The sequence below is a fragment of the Tachypleus tridentatus genome, chromosome 5 (genome assembly GCF_004210375.1).
Source record: "Tachypleus tridentatus isolate NWPU-2018 chromosome 5, ASM421037v1, whole genome shotgun sequence".
Classification (NCBI taxonomy): Eukaryota; Metazoa; Arthropoda; class Merostomata; order Xiphosura; family Limulidae; genus Tachypleus; species Tachypleus tridentatus.
The window spans coordinates 22,746,705-22,755,036 of NC_134829.1; the positions used below are offsets into that span (position 1 = coordinate 22,746,705).

General features: G+C 34.7%; 1 long non-coding RNA gene across 1 annotated transcript; it reads left to right on the forward strand.

Annotated features, from left to right (window-relative positions):
• The first annotated feature begins 4,221 nt into the window (after positions 1 to 4,221).
• Positions 4,222 to 5,871, forward strand: LOC143250244 (uncharacterized). Its single transcript, XR_013028103.1, has 2 exons — positions 4,222 to 4,354; positions 5,556 to 5,871. It is a non-coding gene; the product is annotated as an uncharacterized LOC143250244 (long non-coding RNA).
• The last annotated feature ends 2,461 nt before the right edge of the window (positions 5,872 to 8,332 follow it).

Consider the following 8,332-nt stretch of genomic DNA (forward strand, 5'->3'; position numbering starts at 1 on the left):
ATAGTTACAAATTGATTTCTTTAGAAAAGTTACTTTGAGGGTGTGATACTAAGTATGCTTTGTGCAGATATTTATTTTATAAATGATGTAGCTTTGGCGTAAGCGGTTCGAATCCCCATAGTACCACATACTCGTTCGTTCATCTGTGGAGGCGTCACAATTTGACAGTCAATCCCACTATTCGTTGATAAAAAAGTAGCTCAAGAGTTGACAGTGGGTGATGACGAGAAGCTGCCTTCCCTCTAGTCATACACTGCTAAATTAGGGACGGTTAGCGCAGATAGCCTTCGAGTAGCTATCGAACTTCAAAACAAACAAACAAACATCAATCTTTTAGAATAAAATTTAGTAAAAAAATAAAAATTTAAAGAAAAGTTCTTACTTCCACTTACTTTTCAAAAAGATTTGCTTCCAAAATTTATATCAGCAAAAGTACAGTTTACTTATTTATTTACTAATGGCGCGGAAGGGCTTGCTTTGGTTCACAAAGTAGTTTAATATCTGGAGTTGTAGATGTTACCTGTAAGCGCAAATCATCTTCAATATTTAGCCTGTTTCTAAATTTGGTATTTGTAGCTGTTTACAATGCAAATGCTTGCTCACAAAGATATTTAGTTGGAAAATGCATCAAAATTTTCAAGGCTCTGTTACATATTTCAAGATATTCCATAACCATTTGAATCCAAAATTGCGTAATTTCTTCCTGGTGAAATTTTGTTTTTAGGGTATATTTTTTGAAATTTCAAAATACCTTTATTTCTCTCTCAAAGGGAAATCGTTGGTATTTGCAGAATCAACAAAGGGATTTTGAATACACAGTAATTTTTATAAATGAGGAGGGAAGTGACCCCAAATTTTTGTACCCAAATCAGACATGTGCTGCAAGACTGAAACTAATGCATCTTCACTAAACGCAATTTCATTCATAAGTAAAGAAAACACTGAATTTTCTAAAAGTATACATTCACCCTAAAGTCTTAGCTTAAGTTGAAGCGCTTCCATGTTACTCTGTTCGTTGTAGTAAGTTACTCTCTTACCCTTCATTATAGCATTCATTTCATTTAGACACGCAAATATGTCCGAAAGGTAAGCCACTTTCTGTATCAAGCATTTGTCCCTTAATTTGTTCGCCAGTTCAAAATGGCATTAAGATAAAAAGAAACCTATATAATCATGCAGTTCATAAAACCGAGCAAGAACTTTTCCTCGAGAAAGCCATCGAACTTTAGTATGAAGCAGCAAATTTTTATGGGAACTTCCCATATCCTAACACTGTAAACTGGAGATCCTCGCATTGAGTAGTCTTAATTTTATAAAATTAACTATTTTTATGACATTACCCAATATCTCTTTTAAGCCTTCCAGCTTTCGTTTCATCGCTAGTGCGTGACGAATATTTCAATGGATACTATCGATGTTCGGGTTTTCCTTTTTTCTGTGTGCCACTGCGCCTGAAAATTTTCCATTCATAGCTGCAACCCCATCAGTGCAAATACTTGAATAAAATTGCCGTTGGATCTCATGTTCTTCCATAAATAAATATATCAATTTAAATATTTTTTCGCCTGTTTTGCGCAGGGTTTTATCAAATCTTCTGCAATTGTATGATCTTCACCTGCTTTTCCATTACTGTGACAAATACGATATGAAGCAATAAGAGCACCTTTGTGGTCCTGATGGACAAACAAAATAAATATAGCTTTCCTTGCATTTAATTTCAAACACTTTATTTTGAAATAATCGAAGTTGGATTTTTTAGTTGGGAGTGTGTGGTTTCTAGATGCCCTTTTAACATTGCTGTATGCAAATTACTGTTACTCAACATAGTTCCACATTCAACACACAACCCACTAGGTCCATCTTTATTACCTGTCAATGTAAAACGATATTCAATAAGACATTCATCATAATTTCTTTTCTTTCTTGTTTCGGTATTTCTTGCATCATCCTGTGTTGAAGTGCTTGCACACTGTGATAACGCCGTTGAAATCGTATTAGGCCTAGGATGATGTTTACTCATATCAGATTTATTACTGATATTCAGCCACTTATCCATTATAAGGGAAACAACTAATTATTAATTAGCATAAAAACGTATTCGTATACCTTTGGCGTTTCAAAAATATTTTCACGGACACAAAATAGATTCATAATAAAAATTCGTTCAAGCACATGAGTGTTATCATCATACAATGACATGCTGATCTGAGATCACTGTTTGATATGACAAAGTCAGAAATAAATATATGTGAAACAAAAGGCTAGGCCGCAAGAATTATATATTTTCACCATTTTTTATTTTTTAACAAAATTTTAAGCCAAATAACAAAAAATATTAAGTCAGAACTGACGTACGACTAAATCTCGAACGAAGTGAAAGAAAATGAAACATTATATCATGCGGATGTATGACGTCATAGTGCTCATTGATACCAAGTTTGTCTAATTAAACTGCAACGAATCTAACCTAATATAGCAGTTTCTGATTATAGTTATCATAAATATAATTATACTTCATAATAATATATTCTGAAATTCATACAATTGATACTGCATCTAACTTTATCACAATGTTTCAAATTTGGACAACTTTCACCTATGACGTCATGTTTCATTTTATTTCATTTCGTTCGAGATTTAGCCGCTAATCCAGATCTGGCTTTTGAAGGATAGTTGGCATCACTACTCAGGGTTGACCGATGTTTCAAACGAAAATTAATAGTGTATCTAGCATCTCCAATGACGCATGCGATCTTGAGATGGTACCACATCTACCAGAAACCAGTCGAGCCATTGTTGAAGTTAATTAACACTTTCCCTAAGCTAAATAAAATCGTCGGTTGGCAAAGAGAATAAAATATTAAAAAGCTCAATACGCGATAAACCTGTTATATTAAAGATATATTTTACTTTTTTGTACAGCACATTCTAATTAAACGTTGTAGTTTCACGGAAAATATTAACATTCTAAAATTTCCTCACGGATCCGCAAATAACTATGGTGCTCTGCGGAGCTTAGTTTGAAAAACAATGGCTTAGTACACCGTTATTAAATCAAGTTTAGGCACAGCGAAAATAGCTCATTGTATAATTTGTGCTTCAAAACAAACAATTAAAAAACCTAGTATAATAGTATGAACACAACAGAGTAACATTTCTCAAAATAACATATTTCTCAAATACATTATTACTTATTACTAAAGTGGGTGTTTTGTTTGCAGATTTACTATTACATATAGGTCAAAGTGGGAACAGCATGAATCGGTGTTTTCATATTTCAGGCTCACAATTTCAAAATTAAAAGCTCTGCTTTCCTCACAACATATTGTTAAAATTTCGTTTTATTCTATCAAATGATAACTGGGAGATTATCTTGCGACCTGCTAAAGTCCAGTCCAGCATCAATGTATCATCTTTCTCATTCCCTTTTGTCAATAAAGTCGGAAATTGGTATGTGTCGGTTCCAAGGGTATTTAACCAGTACGATTAAAACTAGGGGTATATTATGATGAACAAGTGACTGTACTCGTTTAGTTTATTTGTTATTAAGCGCAAAGCTACATAAAGGACTATCTGTGTTCTGCACACCACGATTATCGAAACCCGATTTCTATCACTATCAGAAACCTTCTTTTAGTTTTTTTTTTAAATTTAGACTTCATTATAGTATTTAGGTTTATTTCTTTTGAATTTGGCGCAAATCTGCACATTCCTTTAGTGTCAAAGCGGTATGTTTGAGGACTTATAACCCTGGATACCGTCTTTCGATTTCCGTTATGGGCAAAGAACAGATAGTCCTTCGTGTAGCTTCGTGCTTAAATAAAAATAAACATGTTAAGCACAGAGCTACATAGCGAACTATCTGTGCTGTGCTCATCACTTGTACCACAACCCGATTTACAGCGCTGTACTACTTGGATAAGTTGTTGTAATGAAGAACATCACACCATATAATGTTCTATTCTTTAACCTTATAGTTTTTAACCACCTTAACTTAACACAATCCTAAATTCATTTGTTCGATGATTGTGTTTTACAAAACTCACATTATTATAGCAAGTAAAACACGTGCATCTCCTTGTGGTATACCAGTGTGTTGCAGTTTTCAGAAAATCTAATGTGAACAGATGTGTTTGTGTTGTCATAATGACGCGTGACATAAACATCTGCATACATAATTCCCTGAAGTAAATATTGTCCATACAGAAACGAGTTTAACCTGTAAAACATGGAGTATTTTCTCAAATATTTATTTCGTAGCACTAGAAAGCAGAATACACTTAATCATCGAGAATGAAGATTTGGGTGGTTCTAGCATTACTCATAATAATCACCGTAATTCCACCAACTACAGGTAACAAATACACATGTCGTATACTGTATTTATGAAATTAGAATGTTTAAGTCTTTTTTTTTTCATATATATACCATAAGCGAATCAAATATTTCTATATCGTCACTATGGGTTCATAGATATCCTTGATGGCTTGTTTGTTTATTTTAGAATTTTGTGCAAAGCTACATTAGGACCATCTCCTTTATCCTTACCTAATTTAGCAATGTACGGCGAGAGGGAAGACAGCTGCTCATAACTGCTCACCACCTACTCTTGGTCAATTCTTTTTTCAACGAATAACGGAGTTGGCTGTCAGATTATAACGAATCCGTGTCTGAAAGCGAGCATGTTTGGTGTGACGGTTATTTCAAACCGTTACCTTCAGATAACAAGGAGAGCGTGTTAACCGTTTGGCAATGCCGGGCCATACACTCTTTAGAAAAGTTAATTTCGAAGTATAATACTAATGATGTATTATGAGTGGATGTTTATTTAATAAGTGACGTAACATTTTTAGAGTAAATAACCAGCAGAAGAAATCTGGTATTTGTCCAGTTTTAACGCTACATATATACACATACAGTTGAATACTGTAGTTCAGCTCAAACGTTCAATCACATCCTAAGCGGGAAAAGATAAATTTTGATATTTCTATTTAGGTAATTTCTTAAGAATTTTGCGCGAAGCTACTGCATACAGCCATACATAACTTTCTACAGCAACCATCATCTTGTGTTACGCTATTTTTATTTGAGGAAGAATCGGATATACAACCACTTATAGCACTCAAAGTGAAAAGTGCGATTATACAGAAAGTGTTGAACCAGAAATCTTTGAATACACATTCTGGACACTAACCACTAGTTAACCACTATATCTTGCGCTTTACTTTCGAGACAAAAATCGAAATAAAAATGTAGTTAAACAGGATTTGTTTGAAGGATACGATATCTTCAAGTTTTATTCTAAAGAATGATGAAGATATATGTTTCGTTTTCTTCAGACAATTGTACTAAGCTTTAGAATGTCAGAAAGAATAGTCTTCAAACTGTTAAGTGGAAATCATTAACTTCAGCTTCTCCTGCACAAGTAAAGATTCATTTAAAATGCATAATAAGGTTCATATTTTATAGTTAATACAGTTTATATGATGGAATATTATTTTCAATGTTACCGTTTGGTGAGGTTAGATAGTATTTCTTTTGTTTTCTTTATCTAGAATCAGCGTTTCTCCATTTTCTCCAACAGAGAAAAACGTTGGCAAAGAACCTATACCTTTCAGGCAACACCAAAGGTCTATCGTCATACCAAACGTCATTTAGAGGAGAAAGGATAAATTCTAAACAGAAGCTGAGAGCAGCTGAAATTTCCGAAATCGACATCAGCAATAAATAATGTATAACGCTTTTAGTTTCTTTTAATGTTACACTTAACCGATCAATGATACAGTAAACATTCTGATTTTATTATGTAGTTATATAAAAAAATGCAATATATAATCTTGATTTCTTTATAATCTGTCTTTGATGAAGTAAATGACAACAAACAACTCTACATGAAAATATATTCATGTGTTCTTCTGCTAAATTAAAATATTCAAACTGATTGAACTAAAGCAATGCAATCAGTCTCCTTTTTTTTAAACTGTTACTGAAATATATGTTCAACCAAATAGGTTAATATACAAAAGTTCTATCAACAGTTGATTAGTTACAGTAGGTTAGTTGTTATAATTAATTGAAATATCAATTTTTTTCAAACCACTTTCTAAGTTGGATTTACTTTATTCTTAAACTACAAGACATATAAAAACATTCTTTGTAACGTGAACTAAAACACTGTATTCAGTTTTATTTCAATATGGTCTCATATACTGACTGTTTTTCATAAAACCAAAGCAAATCAATGAGCTATATCTGCTCTGCATATCACAAGTACGAAAACAAGTGTCGTAAGCGAGAAGTAGGGAGTGAGAAATAGTCACAGAAAAATACCATATTTATGTGCACAACAACCGTAACATAACTCAATACGTTAAATGATAGAAAGAACAAAAATAATTTCGATTAGAGTCCGATAGACTCAATTCTATAAACACTTCTATATCGTTACATGAGAATCAATCGTTTATACACTTCTACATCGGTACATAAGACAAATGTCTTTGCGAACTTCAGTATCGGTACATGGGACTAAATCGTTTATACTTTAATATCGGTACATTGCACAAAATCATTTAAACATTTATGTGTCAGTATAATAGACTAAATTGTTTAAACACTTCTATACCGGTACTGAGGACTAAATCGCTTACACACTTCTATATCAGAACATTGGACAAAATTGTTTACACAAAGTTTTGAACTCAACTTCAACATCCATCTCTGTCTCTAACATACATTCCAGCAAATCCAAGATCCACTTCCTTTGGTTCCGGGAAAGGCATTTCCTCAAGTACATTGTCTTCTCCCCTCTCAAGATGCTAAACGATCATTCGTTAACGTCCTCAATCGCTGGAATCCTCGTCCAATAGCAAAGAACTGTCCAATCGACCCAGGGCAGGATCTATGGAGGTCAATAGTCCTGTTTCGAATAAAGACAGTAAAGAAAGAAGAGGTGGTCGTAAAAAGAAGGGTTCTCCACCCAATTCGCCTACACATAAATAGAAATGGTTCTCTTGATCCAATAAAACTGTTGAGATTTACGTTCTAATCTGGATGACATCAAAACACTAATTCCTTCTTACCATCCTGTATGTCTTTCCTTACAGGATACATGCAGAAACCTGCCGACACAGTCACTTTTCGTCTGTTTTCTTTGTACAGAAATGACAGACATGAAGGGGTGTCACTGTTAGTTGATCAGCATGTGCCGTCCTTGTCTTTGCCAAACAAAACACCCTTGGAGGCCGTAGCCATCCGTGTTTCCTTGGGTAATACCATAACTGTTTGTTTTCTCTACATGTCACCTGAAGAGACATATGATCAATCAGGCCTTGATATTGTCATTGAACAGTTGCTGTCTCTATTTTTAATTTTAATCCTATGGGACTTTAAACAACATCATCACGCCTGGGGATGTGCGGATATTGAAAGGAGGGTCGCTCCGTATTGCATATGCTCTCTGATCACAATCTCTCTCTTTTCAGTACTGGTTCTTATACTTATTGTAACGCACCTAGTGTGTTCTTTTCTACAATTGATCTGTCAGTTTGCTCCCCTATTCTCCCATTTTTCTTCAAGGGTTGACAATAATCAACGAGGCAGTGATTATTTTCTTATAATTTTGAGAGAGACTGGCCGTGGTCGATACCACCTAACTCGCGGAAGTAGGATCAATTAATCTTGCCCTCTTTCACTACTCTCACAGAATTTGATCCTGTCATCGTAGGTAAACCATCAGCAGACGACAGTGTGGCAGCGGTAACTGACTGTATTATACAAGCAGCTCTTCAGTGTATTCCTAAAACCACGTTTTCCACAATATCCTCGTCTGTGATGGAATCCTGCCTGCCACATGGCACTGAAGGCTCTGGTACGATCCTGGTATACTTTTCGTTGATATTCCACACTCTCGCACTGCATCGCTTTCCAACAGGTCCGTGCACATCCTTGGTAGGAAAGACGTCGAAGCCAGAAGGAATCTTGGATTAATTTCACAACCAGCATATCTTCAACCATCAGTTCCAAATTCACATGGGACAAGATTCAATAGGTCAGTGGACAATATAATTCTGTCCCCCTCTTGATCTTTCTCTTTGATTGCCATAAAGTAACTGATACTCGGAACATCGCCGATAATCTAGGTGAAAGGTTTTGCTGGGTATCTAGCACTTCTGCTTCAAACTATTTAACTATCAATATTTGAGCAGAGCGATCACCGATTTCTTTTCGAGCTGATAGTCTCTACACTATGAAATGCTACGCCATCTATCTTCTGCTTCTCTTGTTATTCTTCTGATTGTTTTTAACCGGATCTGGCAGGAGAATGTTTTTC